The following is a 13,794-nucleotide window of genomic DNA, read 5'->3' on the forward strand; positions in this document are numbered from 1 at the left end:
TACTCATCTTCACAATTCAAACAGCGCATGAATACCAACAGAACTAGGTTTATGTTCTATGTATTAATATAAAATATTTACTGAGTAACCACTACAAGAAATCAAGAGTTACTCATGGATTTTCCACAAGCAAGGAAAAAAGCTATTTGCAGGATAAATCATTGATTGTGAATTATTTACTCAGCTCTAGTACTATAATAGCTGGTTGCAAATGAAGACATTGAGGTATACAGCAGAGTACAACGGGCTCATTCTGCCAAGTGAATTGGGACCAAATACTTAAGGAAACTAGCATTCAATTCTGAGGAGGCCAGGAGGAAAAAAAAAAAAAAAAAAAAAAACAAAGGTTCTATTCCTTACTTCATTTCACTCATCTGCAAAAACATGCCTTATGCATAAGAGCCTCATTAGAGAAATCCACAGAAGTGGATAAATAAGATAATGGTTGTATCCTTTTTTCAGGCTGGTTTATAGCTCCTTAGAGCAATGATCACTTTTGCATGCAGTAACCACATGCTAAATATTATGAACCCCTTACCAGCTGTCCCATACACTGATGTCATCTAAATAAATCCACTTGCTCAACACATCCTATAATGCTGGGAAACAGGGGCTGTCCAGAGTTCTGCTGGTCTCAGCCAACACAGATGTTACTAGGACCAACTGTACAAAAATACTTACTTTAAAGAGAACTAACATTTGGCCAGTTTTGCCCTCTTTAAATGCCTTATTCAGGATTATACAACACTGAATCAGATCCTAAAAGCTTGCATTCTCTTTGCAAATGGTAAGAGAAATCAGGAGCTGTCTCAAGTGCCCTCACACTGCATCTCTATACCTCCTCCACAGGGCCCTGACACTGCAGTACTCATTTACTTGACCTCAGTTTAGCTGCAGGTTTTAGCTGTTCTTAACTTTCAGTCTTAATTAGAGAGACAAAAAAAGTTTGCTTAGATGTTCGAGTGAGCTTCAGTGGTGAATGAGATGTTAAAGAGTAGGTGATGGACTCAAACAGCATCTCTGATCTCCATCACTCTACCAGCACTCCTTTCAAGTCGCTTGCTGGCCTGCCCCACTATTAACCTCCCCTACATATCGAGAATTAGCTCTTTATTCTCAGACTTTGTTCCCTCTCTCAAAGGGCTCCTCCTCTCAATCTTTACCCAAGAACCCTCAACTGCCTTTTATGAATGTGCATAACAAAATCCTTTTGAAAGCTGAAATAAATGATCTCCACTGGTTAGAATACAGAGGAGCTCTTATTTTGACCACTTAGCACTTTGAAAGTGTTAGCACTGATGTAATGCTGCTTATTGCAGTCTTATGACTTAAGTGGTATTAGAAGCATATTCAAGTGAGCTCTAGAGCCTCAAATCTCTCTAGATAAAAGCAAGCTCTTTGTCCTTAGAGTCCCGCTACAGGAGCACTACATGGCTAGATCCCCACCTCTCCAGTCTCTTCAGCTTAATACACCCCAGCAATATTAACTGAGAATTAGCTCCTATTCCTCCTGTCTTGGGATCTTCTGTCAAAGATGTGTGACACGGGAAACACAAGTCAAAAACCCACTTCAGTATTAATCCTTCAGGTTATAGAGAAACGTAGGAAATCAGAAAGAAAGTTTACTGAAACCTCCAAAAATTGAAAGCCAGGAAATTGTACAAATCTGACAAAGTAACAAAGCACAGCATGACCTTTGTTAATACTGGCAACCTCCACGTTTGTCAGAAAAAAAGCAAGTGCCTGAAGAACAATTCCTTCCACAGCCATAGGGTGCACCTGTGAGGAGTAAAACAAACCAGAAGCATGAGATAGATATGGGGTGTTCAGTAAGCCAGGAGTGAATTCTAACTCTGTTACAATTATTTTCTTCCAAATAGAGTTAACTAATTCAGTGCCTAAGGACAAAACCTTATTCTCGGCTCCTGTACATCACAAAATGTCACAACATTTGGCTGTCGCCTATCAAGCAGGAGCCAAATACCATGACTTCTCGCAGGGCAATATTAAAAGACAGTGTGGGTGCTTAGTTATAAAACTGGCAAATGTCTTCTCTTGTTTTGCTCAAAGTCACCCTGTCAAACAGCATGGAGGTAAGAGGCTGAATGGAAAAACAGGTGCAGTGAAAGTAAGAAATACGCAAGACTGTCAGACAGATGCGATATGTGTCTGATAAAAATTGATCTCCTTATATTTCCTTTATTCATTGTGCTATTTTCACAAAAAGATATAAAACGTGTAAGACAGAAAAGCTCTTTGCCATCTTATACTCCATTAGAAAACATTTCACTGATCATTAAAATGCAGGCACAAAACAACATGATGAAAACCTCACTTCAGCAAAAACCAAGATGAACTGAAATCGCAGTTTCTTACTTTAAAGACTCAGTGTTTGCCCTGGATCTCAGCTGTACATCACATCTGAAAGCAGCAACTCCATCAGCAACCCTGATTATACTTAGCACTACACCTCACAGACTTCGGTTCAGCTTGGACTAGGTGGGAAGCGCTGGGTATATTGAGCCAACAGGACTTCTTCCTACCATCCATAAATCTTCTCCAGACATCTTCCATCCAGGTATTGACCAAGCACAGTCTGTCACATTTGATAAGACAGGAGGCCATAGAAGTAGAACTACTTAATCTGATCTGAGAGCGATCAGACTTCCTACAGCATGACACAGCGTTACGGTAAAGCTGCACTGTGGAACATTGCATTCAGGCTCAGTAATCAAGTAAAACTGTCATTCAGGATTTACTATACTCCTGTGCATACTTATCCATTATCTGTAACAAAGCCTGAACTTATTAAATTACTTCATATCTTCAGTATTATGCTATTGTTTATTACATAGCAATGCGAAGGATTGCAGAAAGAGTCATTTTCTGCTAATGCAGAACAAGAAACATTATTAGATTAAGGACAGAACATTACCCTTGAAGCTTTTCTCCCAGCTTTGTGCCGCTGCAGAACACGTACTTTATACGCTTCTCCCTGATGCCTCCTGCTGCAGATTTAAAGAACCAAAGCAAATTACTCCCATCACTCCACTACCACTGAGGGAAAGGCACCGAGAAGTAAATATGTTAATTTTGGTAACAAACCAGAAAAGTACATTGGTGTCACATTCCTTCCATCTGCAGAGAACAACAGGAAAGTTGGTTGCCACCATACATCTATAAGATCACAACAGGCAGCAATGTACTATGATAAAAGGGTGTTTACAAAAGAAAAAAAAAAAAGACAATTGATGTCAACTGAAGACGGACAAATGTAATGGCAATAGCTAAGGGATGAACAGACCAAAAAATGTATTTAAGAGAAAGCCCCAGAACTCCTTTTTCAGTGTTTCAGAGACGATGCACAAGGGGACAGAGGCACTAGAGCCTGTAAGTTTCTGCTTTCAGCCCTCTCTTACCCATCTCACATCAGCAGCAGCCCCTGGTGAAGAAGTTGAGTTACTGGCATTTGTCCACAGGTTCCTCTCCTGGTTGTGCTTCAGCATCACTACTAGTTGGCTGCTTGCACCAAGAACTGCAGGAGCACACAGAGCACGGACCACAGTGCACAAACATCACAAAAAACTCTGCTGAGGGCCTGATCTCCTCTGCCTCCTACAGTCACACCAAGAAAGCAAAAAGTTATGATACTTGAATTCTCTTGTTCCCTCACCTGAATACAGTGAGACAAAAACGAACAAAGTAGGAGAAGGGCAGAGAAGCCCAGCCAGGCCCACTTTTCAAGTAGACATCAGCAAGGTGATCTCTCTCAAACACTGCTAAACTATGCTCTCCTTTGGGAACTCTGTCCATAGCTTTGTGATGGGAGGAAACAGATCCATATGAAAGCACCAATGATTTCCCCCTCATTTAATCCGATCACTTGGCAATGCCTACAAGCAAGGCTATGGAAATAATCTTTTCACGCCATGTTTGCACATGCTGTTACTGGCTTATTATTCAGAAGCCTCCTGGTCAGACAGCATTACAAATTGCACTGGTTGCCAACCACATGTGGAGTGCTTAGTGTCTGTGAAGAACAGATACAAGGTATAATAAAATGCTGCAGAAATAAGAATGACTTTTCAACCTTAACTAACCTTTTTCTGACGTCTGCCCACTTCATTTTATCAAACAATGAGGAAGTTCTGCAATGAAAACCTTCTCCAACCTCAGGGTTGTAATAATTGGTCCTCTGATTAAGAAAATGGATACCAGTTGAGCATCGTCAGGACACATACAAACATAAGCTGCCTTTCTTTCTTGGAGAAGCAAGTTAGTCTACCATAACTATCTTACTTCCTTTCTTACTCCTCTGTCTGACAGCCACCAGCCTGGCAAACACAGCAGCACCCTAGACTTCTGAAGCCAAAGAAACACTTTGTTCACCCAAGGCCTTTGTTCACTCAAGACCAAATACTAAAAACACATGGTGTGCGAATCATGAAGCTCACCACATTATGATTAATGAGTGGCAATTTTCAAGTCAGCATTGCATACTCTTGGGCCCTCCAAAAGCATTAAGCAAATAAAAGCGAAGCCTAGCTCACAAGCTTTCTGTTTCTAACTTTTCAAGGTTTCCACATTTCAAAGAAAAGTACAGAAAGACATCAGAGCAAGCGCAAGAAAGCAAGCTCCTTCCAGCAGACACCAACAGACATATTCATGCCAGCAAGAGGATAAGGTACCATTCTTCACTCATCTTCCATGAAAAAGCAGCATCATGTGTAACACGGCTCAGCATCCATAGCCCAATGATCCCAGCTACTGGCAGGTTTTTGTTTGTGGTTTGTTTTTTTTGTTTGTTTTGTTTGGTTGGTTGGTTTTCTTTTAATAAGCTGAGTGTCTTCAGTCAGGCTGCTGAAAGCTAACAGACCCACTCTTTAGCTCCCAGCAAATTTAATACTCAAACGGCTGACCAAAACACACATACCTGCAAAAACATTACCTACTCCACAAACAGCCCTTGGAGGCTATAACCACTTTTAGCCCCTGCATCCCCTCCAAGCCTGTGCTGGAGCTGGACATCACAAGGGAAAAGAAATACCTTCTTCCTCTTACTGCCCCAAACTGAAGAACTGGGGAGTAGCACAGTGCAGCTGTGACTCAGCTCATCGCCTCTTCAGCCTGACACTGCTCCAGCAAACTCTGCTCAGGCCCCTGAGATGTTATGAAGGCTTCGGTAACATTTTATCCTGAGGTTGTGGCTTCTGTAGGCAGAACAGGAGGTTTTTTAGAGGGGCGAAGGATCCAAACCTAAACTTAGCCAATACTATAAGCACAGCCTACATCAGCAATGCATCTTATCACCTTTGGTGCTGACTGCTCTATCAAAGTATGAGTACATTGAAAGCACACAACAGTGCTCTTAGGAGACTGACAACATCTTTGGCCTGCCTTGTTCTTTAAGGTGAACTCAGTGAGTAAAGTCCACACTTCCAAGAGACCTTAACAGAATAAAGCTATTCCTGGACTTGAATGCAAAGAAAGGCCTTATGTTGTTTAAAAAGTAAAAACAAAGGACAAGTTACTTGCAGCTCCTAGATTAGCATCATGAAGAACATGAGAAGGTGAAAACTGAAAGGAACAGAGCCTCTGACAGATGGCAGCAAAATCCAACTGCTACAGATTGCTCACTGTAACGTGCAAGAAAAGAGATGGGGCATTCTGAAGTAACAGACAGGAAAGGGAAAGGAGTTGCTGTGCACGCTATCAATATGCTGCAAACCCAAGATGAAATATGGGCACTGTCTACTCTACCATCTTCTGGATTTTTCTGATTATACCATATGTTGGAAATGCACACCTGCTCTCCGCACCAAATGGATAGTGCTACCTGAAAAGCAAATCTGAGGGATCCACATGGTAGAAACTGATTAACATGGAGCTCGGCACATGAATTTGTTAGTTCGGTGCCACATGCCTGACTCACACTGTCATATGGTGCAACATTCTTTCCCTCCATTGCTGCGAGCCTGGAAATTGAACATCCATTTAGTGCTAACAGCAACAGCATTTCCACCAAGAAACTCCTGAGACAAATGAACACTTTGCACTGAAATATTGGGCTTTTAGGAAAAGCACTTCTTCCATTTTACTGGGTTATTCATATCTCAGTCTCATTTGTATTTAAAAGGAAAGAAACCAGGAACAGGCAACAATCTTTCAAAAAAAACTCTTCTACCATTCCACAGCAAAAGGTAAATGCTTTAATCTGTAATGGGCTGCTGATCAATTTTTGACAAACTGATATTCTCATGACAGATTCACAGGGTACACATTTGACAATTTATAGCACCAAAAGACACATGCAAATATATACATAGAAATAAACACTTGGGTAGAACTTCTTGCCTAGGAAGCTTCCATACCAAATCCTTTTCAAGTATTATTTTGTCACAAATAGGATGCCTACATCCTTAATGTACAAGTGATGCAGAAGTGGCTATTTCAGCAGATGTCTATTGTAGTCTAGATTTCCCTGCCTAAAACACAGCTAATTTTAATTCAGGAAAGAGGAATTGTGCCAATCCCGTAAGAACTGTACAAGTTTTTTTGTTGTTTTTGTTTGTTTTGCATTTTTTCCTGACATAATTCCATAAGCTCGGAGTCTCAGGAAACTACCTAAAAAAACTAGACAAAAACAAATAATCGTCTCCCACTCCAAAAAAAAAAAAAAAGCACTCAGCATAAGAATATTTCTACAGAAGTATCATTCCTTCCCTGAAATTTCCAGAAAATACTAATTTGCTTAAACTTACAGTTTAATAAAATTAGCTACAATTATCCTATTAATTTCAGGTCTAGTAATTCCAGGCAGGAAATACTGAAGCGTGTTTTTTTTTTCTAACCATCTGTAGTTGTTTCTAACATACATCTAGATAAATAGAAGCACTCTTCACAGTCCTGAATGCTGCATGCAACATTTAATTCTAGGAAGCTCTCTGGACAGAATTAACAGGCCAAACAGCCTCTCTTTCTGCTCTAACCACCATCTGATAAAAAGGCTGGGCTAAAAATAATCCCTCATAATGGAAAGCTACCTTGAAGTCTAGAGATGAACACTAAAAAAAAGAAACGGAAAAAGATGTGTAAAAACTACCAGTTTCGTAGACAACCATGGAAAAGTACCTCTTGGTAGTCTGATTCACACTTTGTAGACTATAACGCAGATGGCTTTCAAGGTATAGCACAAAAATATTGGCTTGACATTTAAAGAGCCAATAAAACAAGTTTTGCTATGCAAAAGCTCTCTTGAAAATCAACTAGCTAGAAACAGAACAGGGCAGAGGGAGAGAAAAGAGTCAGCGGGAGTTGCCAAAGTTCTAAATGTATAGTCACAGCACCACCATATTAATCTAGTTTTACACAGATCTAATTCCATTGCTGTACTATAACAGACCTGAAAAAAATGCTAAGACTCGGACTTGAAAATCACGCAATTTTCAAAAGCATTTCTTTCTAGGATGTTATGCCTATATGAAGATGAATCACAGAATGGCCGAGGTTGGAAGGGACCTCTGAAAATCATCTAATCACAGGACCACAGAATTGAGGTCCCTTCCAACCCCTACAATTCTGTGATTCTGTGATCCAGTCCAACCCCATGCCGAGCAGGACCACCTAGAGCACGTTGCGCAGGATGGCACCCAGGCAGGTTTTGAATATCTCCAGAGAAGGTGACTCCAAAACCTCTCTGGGCAACCTGCTCCAGTGCTCTGTCACCCCACAGTGAAGTGCCCCCTCATATTTAGCCAGAACCTCCTGTGGCTCAGTTTGTGCGCGGTGCCTCTTGTCCTGTTGTTGGGCACAACTGAAAAGAGACTGGCTCCATACTCTCAATACCTCCCCTCAGATATTCATATAAATCAGAATCCTAGAATCATTAAGGTTGGAAACAACCTCCAAGATCATCTGGTCCAACCATCCCCATACTACCAATGTCACCCACTAGAACATGCCCCTAAGCACCATGTCCAATCTCTCCTTAAATACCCCCAGGGATGGTGACTCCACCACCTCCTTGGGCAACCTGTTCCAATGCCTAGCCACTCCTTCTGAGAAGAAATATCTCCTAACTTCCAACCTAAACCTCCTCTGGCACAACTTGAGGCCATTCCCTCTAGTCCTGTCACTGGTTATCTGCGAGAAGAGGCCGACCCCCAGCTCCCCACACCTTTCAGGTAGCTGTAGAGGGCAATGAGATCTCCCCTGAGCCTCCCCTTCTCCAGACTAAAACACCCCCAGCTCCCTCAACCGCTCCTCACAGGACTTGTGCTCCAGGCCCTTCACCAGCTTCGTAGCCCTTCTCTGGACATGCTCCAGGGCCTCGATGTAGTGAGGGGCCCAAAGCTGAACACAGTACTCAAGGTGCGGCCTCACCAGAGCAGAGTACAAGGGGACAATCACCTCCCTGGTCCTGCTGGGTACACTATTCCTGATACAAGCCAGGATGCCGTTGGTCTTCTTGGCCACCGGGGCACACTGCCAGCTCATGTTCAGGCAAGCATGAAGTACAAAGACTAGTAACAATATTTTTTTTTTAATCTACAGGCTTTTTTATATTATATGATGACCTCACTATTTTTTCTTGCTACCACGCATGTTTCTGAGTATCAGCTCCAGTAAGATATATCAGTATCTTTGTCATTTAAGTGTAATACTTCTTTTTTAAAAATTGAATTAAAACTTCTCATCCAAATACCAATGACAGAATATGTGTGAGTGTGTATAGATTCATAAATGTTACCAATTGCAAAAAGTTTTACGCAACCCTAAAATACATGATTTTCTTCTAGAGTTACAGATTATCCTAAGGGACAACATGAGCCAGTCCAATTACTTCTTACGAGTAAATGGTCTGCTGATTTCAAACCTATTTCCTCTTTATGACTCATTCACAAACCAAACCTATTCCTTGCCGATATGTATTCGCTGTCTACAAATTATTCAGTGAATAATTTATATGAAGGAAATTGACCCTAAGGGTTTGTCCGCAAGCTTGTTTGCTTTTACTGATCCCTACCTATTATCCAATGTGTTTGAGCAGGCTCCTAAGGCACACAACATTATTTCTACTCCCTATGTGAATGAGTGAAAGTAAGCTGCTATTTCAATAGAGGAAAAACAAATCATGAGCCAGGAATAGGCAATTTTTTTTCCTAGTGAAATGTGATCTTTGCCTAGCTGTTTAGAAGCTGACAGTATTCCCCCAGAAAGCACATCAAGGAGTGTGACCAAACTCACTAACCACAGAAGCAGGGCTAGCAGGGCTCTTCATCAAAGGCAAATCCCATCTCAGACGCACACAGCAGGAACAAGACCAAATCACAACAGCAGTGTGAGAAGCCTCCTCATTTCAAACCTGGCTGAAGCACCAAGAAAGGGGGGTAGAAATTGTGAGGTTCTCAAAATGGCTTCCCTCATTTCAGAACCCCAGCACCACCTTCCAGGCTACACACCTCTCTACTGCAGACAGCAAGACCATACACTTTGCACGCATTTGTTAAGCAGTTCCCTGGCATCAGGGCAACCCCATCTCTTTTTTTTTTCTTTTTTTTTTTTTCTGTTGGTGTGTTTTTTTGTTTGTTTTTTTTTTTTGCTGTGTTACCCACTGCTGTGCAAACAGTGAACCAGCAGAACCCCTCCCAAATATGCACATCACGTTCTCCAAAAAAGCATAGCTGTTTTTGAAGGCATTGCATTCACAGAACTTGAATATTCCTGAAGTTCACTAGTTTAAGATTGTTCCATCTTTACCTCAGCTTGGTTAGAGAAATAGGAGAACCTATAGGCCTTGGGAGAGAAGCAGAGAGCACAATGCTTAAAACCAGGGTTTAACTGAAATTCAGGTACTTGTTCAGGAAGACACTGCGCTGATCAATTTAGCAGACACACTGAAGGCCTGACTCTGCCTTATTGTGAGCACTGAAGCCCAAGCCCACAGAGCAGCCAGCACTTGGTTATTCTGATGCAATAGCAGCAACTCCCACAGCATGCTGCATTAAGACTAAGACACCCAGCATGTGGCAGGACTATACCCACAGGTAAAAAAAAAAAAAAAAAAAAAACCCACTTGGGGAATGCCATTGCCCTTAAAAGATCTCACAGCCTTCCTTAGCTTTTGGTCCAAACCAAGACTGCATTACACAAGATTATTTTTTTTTTAAATAAAAAGCAATCATCTTATGACTTAAATGCTATACACAGGCACCACCAGTGAAATAGCTGCATATCTGTTGGTAGCTTTTTTTCTCCTTTCCTTCATGTGTGTATATAATAGAAATTTTTACACTGGAATTATGTAATGATAGCAATATTGACTCCTTTTTCAGTCTACAGAAGATTAACAGTCCCTTGAGGGTTATATTGACCCTGGCTTCACTCTCACCAATATTTACCTCTCAGGTCAATGAATCTTGATGCTGAATACAACAGAAGTCAATACCTGCTTATTATTGTTAGAATAAGAATTATTGAGAAGGTTTATGAACACAAGGTTGGTGCCTGCCAACACTACAGCAGTTAAGGCATCTGTCAATGTTTCCATTATGTCTGTCTTTTTTTCCAGGGCTTCATAACTCACTAGAAAAACCTGTCTCAAGTAACAACAAAAAATGCTGTCTGAAGACTCAATAATCAAGCCTGTTCTTATAAAATATTTCTGACAAGCATATTTTAAGATTTCAGACAGACATATGCCAATATTCAAAAGTTTTATAAATTCAAGTGCATAAACCTGGACTTCACATCAGAGTAACAGATTTGGGGGGGGGTGTTCTGTTTTTAAATATTTAGTGCAAGTTTTAGAACTTCATTCAAGTTTCCTTGCATTTCTTTGTCAAGAGCTGATCCCTCCACGGTATGCAGTATGTTTGGTCCTCTGTTCTCTTTTTCTTTTTTTTTTCATGAATGATAGGCTCAGCTGTTCACGGGTTTCCAGTTAGAGACATAGTAGAAGACTAGCAAGGTAAAAGCTCTACAAAAAGGACACCAGCAGCCACAAAATCCATCCATAAATCCAAATCCTGAGGTAGGAAGAAACAACAGTAAAGTTTTAAGAGTATATTGTGGAAGAAAGCATCAGGGAAGGAGTATAGTACTTCAACCTTGAAAATAAAGGTGTGGGAAACATGCAGCTTTGACACAATCTGTGGCAAACACAACACATTCTCAGTTACACAGATCGGGGCTGCCCATCCTTACTGCTCATGCTAGCAAGACCTGTCTTCACACAGATAAGGAACACTAACACAAATTTATACTTGTTCAATTTTATTCCACTAGTAAATCCCAGAAATGTCTCAAAGCTATGAATAACAGCTAAATTTATATTAGAAATCCTACTTCCATGCATTGGTTGAATGCAAATTCAGGCAAACATCAAGATTCAAGACCCTCCCACCTTATCCATCCCATAGATTTATTCATTTCCACTTCATCCAGTAACACCTTCCTCTTCACCCACTATTTCTGTTAGTAGCTCTCAGTCAGGTGACTGAGAAACTGCTTCACAGCTGAGCCTTCATAAACATTAGGATGTACAAGGCATTGAAGCTTTGGGCAAAAACCACCAGCATAAATTTAAGAGGAACACCTTAAGCATCTTCCAATTGTCTACTTTCTAACTGCCTTAAAAAGCAGATAACTACTGGGTTTGGCTGGGATGGAGTTAACTTTCCCTGCTGCAGCCCGTACAGTGCTGTGCTCTGCACTTGTAGCTAGAACAGCACTGGTATCACACCAGCGTTGTGTCTGCTGCTGAGCAGTGCTGCACAGCATCAGGACTCCCTCCAAGCCCCCAAGAGCCAGCAGGCTGGGGGTGGGCAAGAGGTGGGGAGGGAACATCACCAGGGCAGCTGACCTAAACCAACCAAAGAGATATTCCACACCATATGATGTCGCACACAGCAATAAAAGGTGGAAAAAGGAAGGAGAGGATGGACAGGGCTCTCATTGTGAAAACACCTGTCCTCCCAAACATCGGCTATGTGCATTGAGGCCCTGCTTCAAGGACATGGTCAAGCACGGCTCGTTGGTGGGAAGCAGAGTAACTTATTTCCTCTGCACTTCAACATGGCCTTTACTTGTGTGGCTTTTTTTTTTCACCCTTTAGTTAAACTATTTAATTTATAATAATTTTCCTTTAATTATTTTTCCTTTAATTAAATTATCCTTATCTCAACCCATGAGTCGTTTCTTTCTTCTTCCCCTCCTCTTCTGAGGAGGGGAAGTGAGAGAGCAGTTGTGGTGGAGTCCAGCTGCCTAGCAAGGTAAAACCACAACAGTAATATACACAGGGTTAGGTCTACACGATTTTATGATTTTCTGATCAGTAAAGCATGCTGTCGTGAACATGCATTTTCCACCAAGTCCAACATCCTTCTGGAGTTACAATGCTTCTCTAAGGACTGACGTCTGCCTTTCTGTTTAATAACCTGCCTACTCTTCAATCTTCTGCTGTAGACAGAAGGGGGTGTTTCTGTTTGTTATAGTTAGGCGTAAAAACTCAGAATAGATTTTTCTAGTCAGTTAACCATATTCTTGAGGGAAAACATAAGGTACTATAATTATTAAAGAGCACTCTCAGTAATACTCACATCTTTATCACGTCAACCCTTTGCCAAAAAAATAAGATTTATAGCAAAAGCCACTTACATTTCTTCTTTGCAGAACAAAGCCATCTGCCTCAAATATACTATCAGCCCCTACTAGATGAATTCACACATACTTTAAAGCCCCAGAGTAACCATTAGAATGGAAATTGGACACTGCTTGTCATTTGCAAAGCTTTCTTAACTGGAGAAGCTTCCCATTTGTTCAATTAAATGTTTGTATGTGCAATACACTTCATGAAATTTATCCCAAAACAGTGAGGACTGAAATAATGCTGGAGGCAGACGGCACAGCTGTTCCGCTTAGAGAGCTATCCTCACCAATATATGAAATGATGGACAGGACTAAGAAGCAAGAGCAAAAGTACAGTCCTACGAAGAACATCATCCATGGATATTAGCAATGAGCAAAACATTTCAACTCCAGTTTTCTCTCCCCTGTTGTGCATAGCTGCCCAACTCATTTGGGTTTGTCCAATTAGAACATACTGATTTAATTCAGGAAGCCATGTAAGGTTTACCTTAAGAGAATCCATCCCCCTGCTTTAAAAGCTAAGGGAGTCTGAAAACCTGTCTGTCACGTTGCAACAAGGCGGCACATATCTGTAAGGGCTGATGAGGCAGGATGCATTCAAAAGAGACAGACACCATTAGGAACAGAGCAAGTTCAAGCTGCCACTTATTTGCATGCCTCACGCAGAACAGAAATCATTGCACTGTGTTCCAGATGCTGCAAACCTCAAGATGCACATCTAGGGCTCATAATTAAGACTGGCAGACCTTTTCATAGAGGAAGAGGGAAAACAGCCAAAGCTATCCTAGCCAGTCTGCATCCACTGAGATTTCTGGGGTGCTGGCCTGTTCTACCATCTCAGTATCAGGAAGGTCACCTTTTCAAAAAAGGGTGTGCGAGGATATTCCCCTGCAGATTGACAGTTTGAAAGGACTTAATGAGAGCATACCTTTCTGTACAGCACTGAGACTAAGGCTGCAGATTCAATAAACTGAATGAGCAAAGTAATCAAACTTATTTAAAAACAATTTCCAGCCCTCATAAAAAATAATAATTAAAAAAAAAAAAACAAAACAGAATAAATGGAAACAGATTTAACAAACAAAAATAGGATGGTAGGAAAGGTTTCCATCCAGGAAAGCAAGGAATGAGGATTACACCATACAT

At 41.1% G+C, this 13,794-nt stretch overlaps 1 protein-coding gene across 18 annotated transcripts in view; it reads right to left on the reverse strand.

Moving 5' to 3' along the window:
- Positions 1 to 13,794, reverse strand: part of ZPLD1 (zona pellucida like domain containing 1) — a 108,214-nt gene that overhangs the window by 56,460 nt on the left and 37,960 nt on the right. For 3 of the 18 annotated variants that reach the window (XM_080576566.1, XM_080576550.1, XM_080576561.1), the window contains exon 1: positions 9,251 to 13,129. The exons of 5 other annotated variants lie outside the window; for them this stretch is intronic. The gene's annotated coding sequence lies outside the window, so the exon portion shown is untranslated. 10 more of the 18 variants (XM_080576571.1, XM_080576572.1, XM_080576564.1 and 7 more) reach the window with 7 other exon arrangements.

The sequence above is a fragment of the Anser brachyrhynchus genome, assembly GCF_964034855.1.
Source record: "Anser brachyrhynchus genome assembly, chromosome: 1".
NCBI lineage: Eukaryota > Metazoa > Chordata > Aves > Anseriformes > Anatidae > Anser > Anser brachyrhynchus.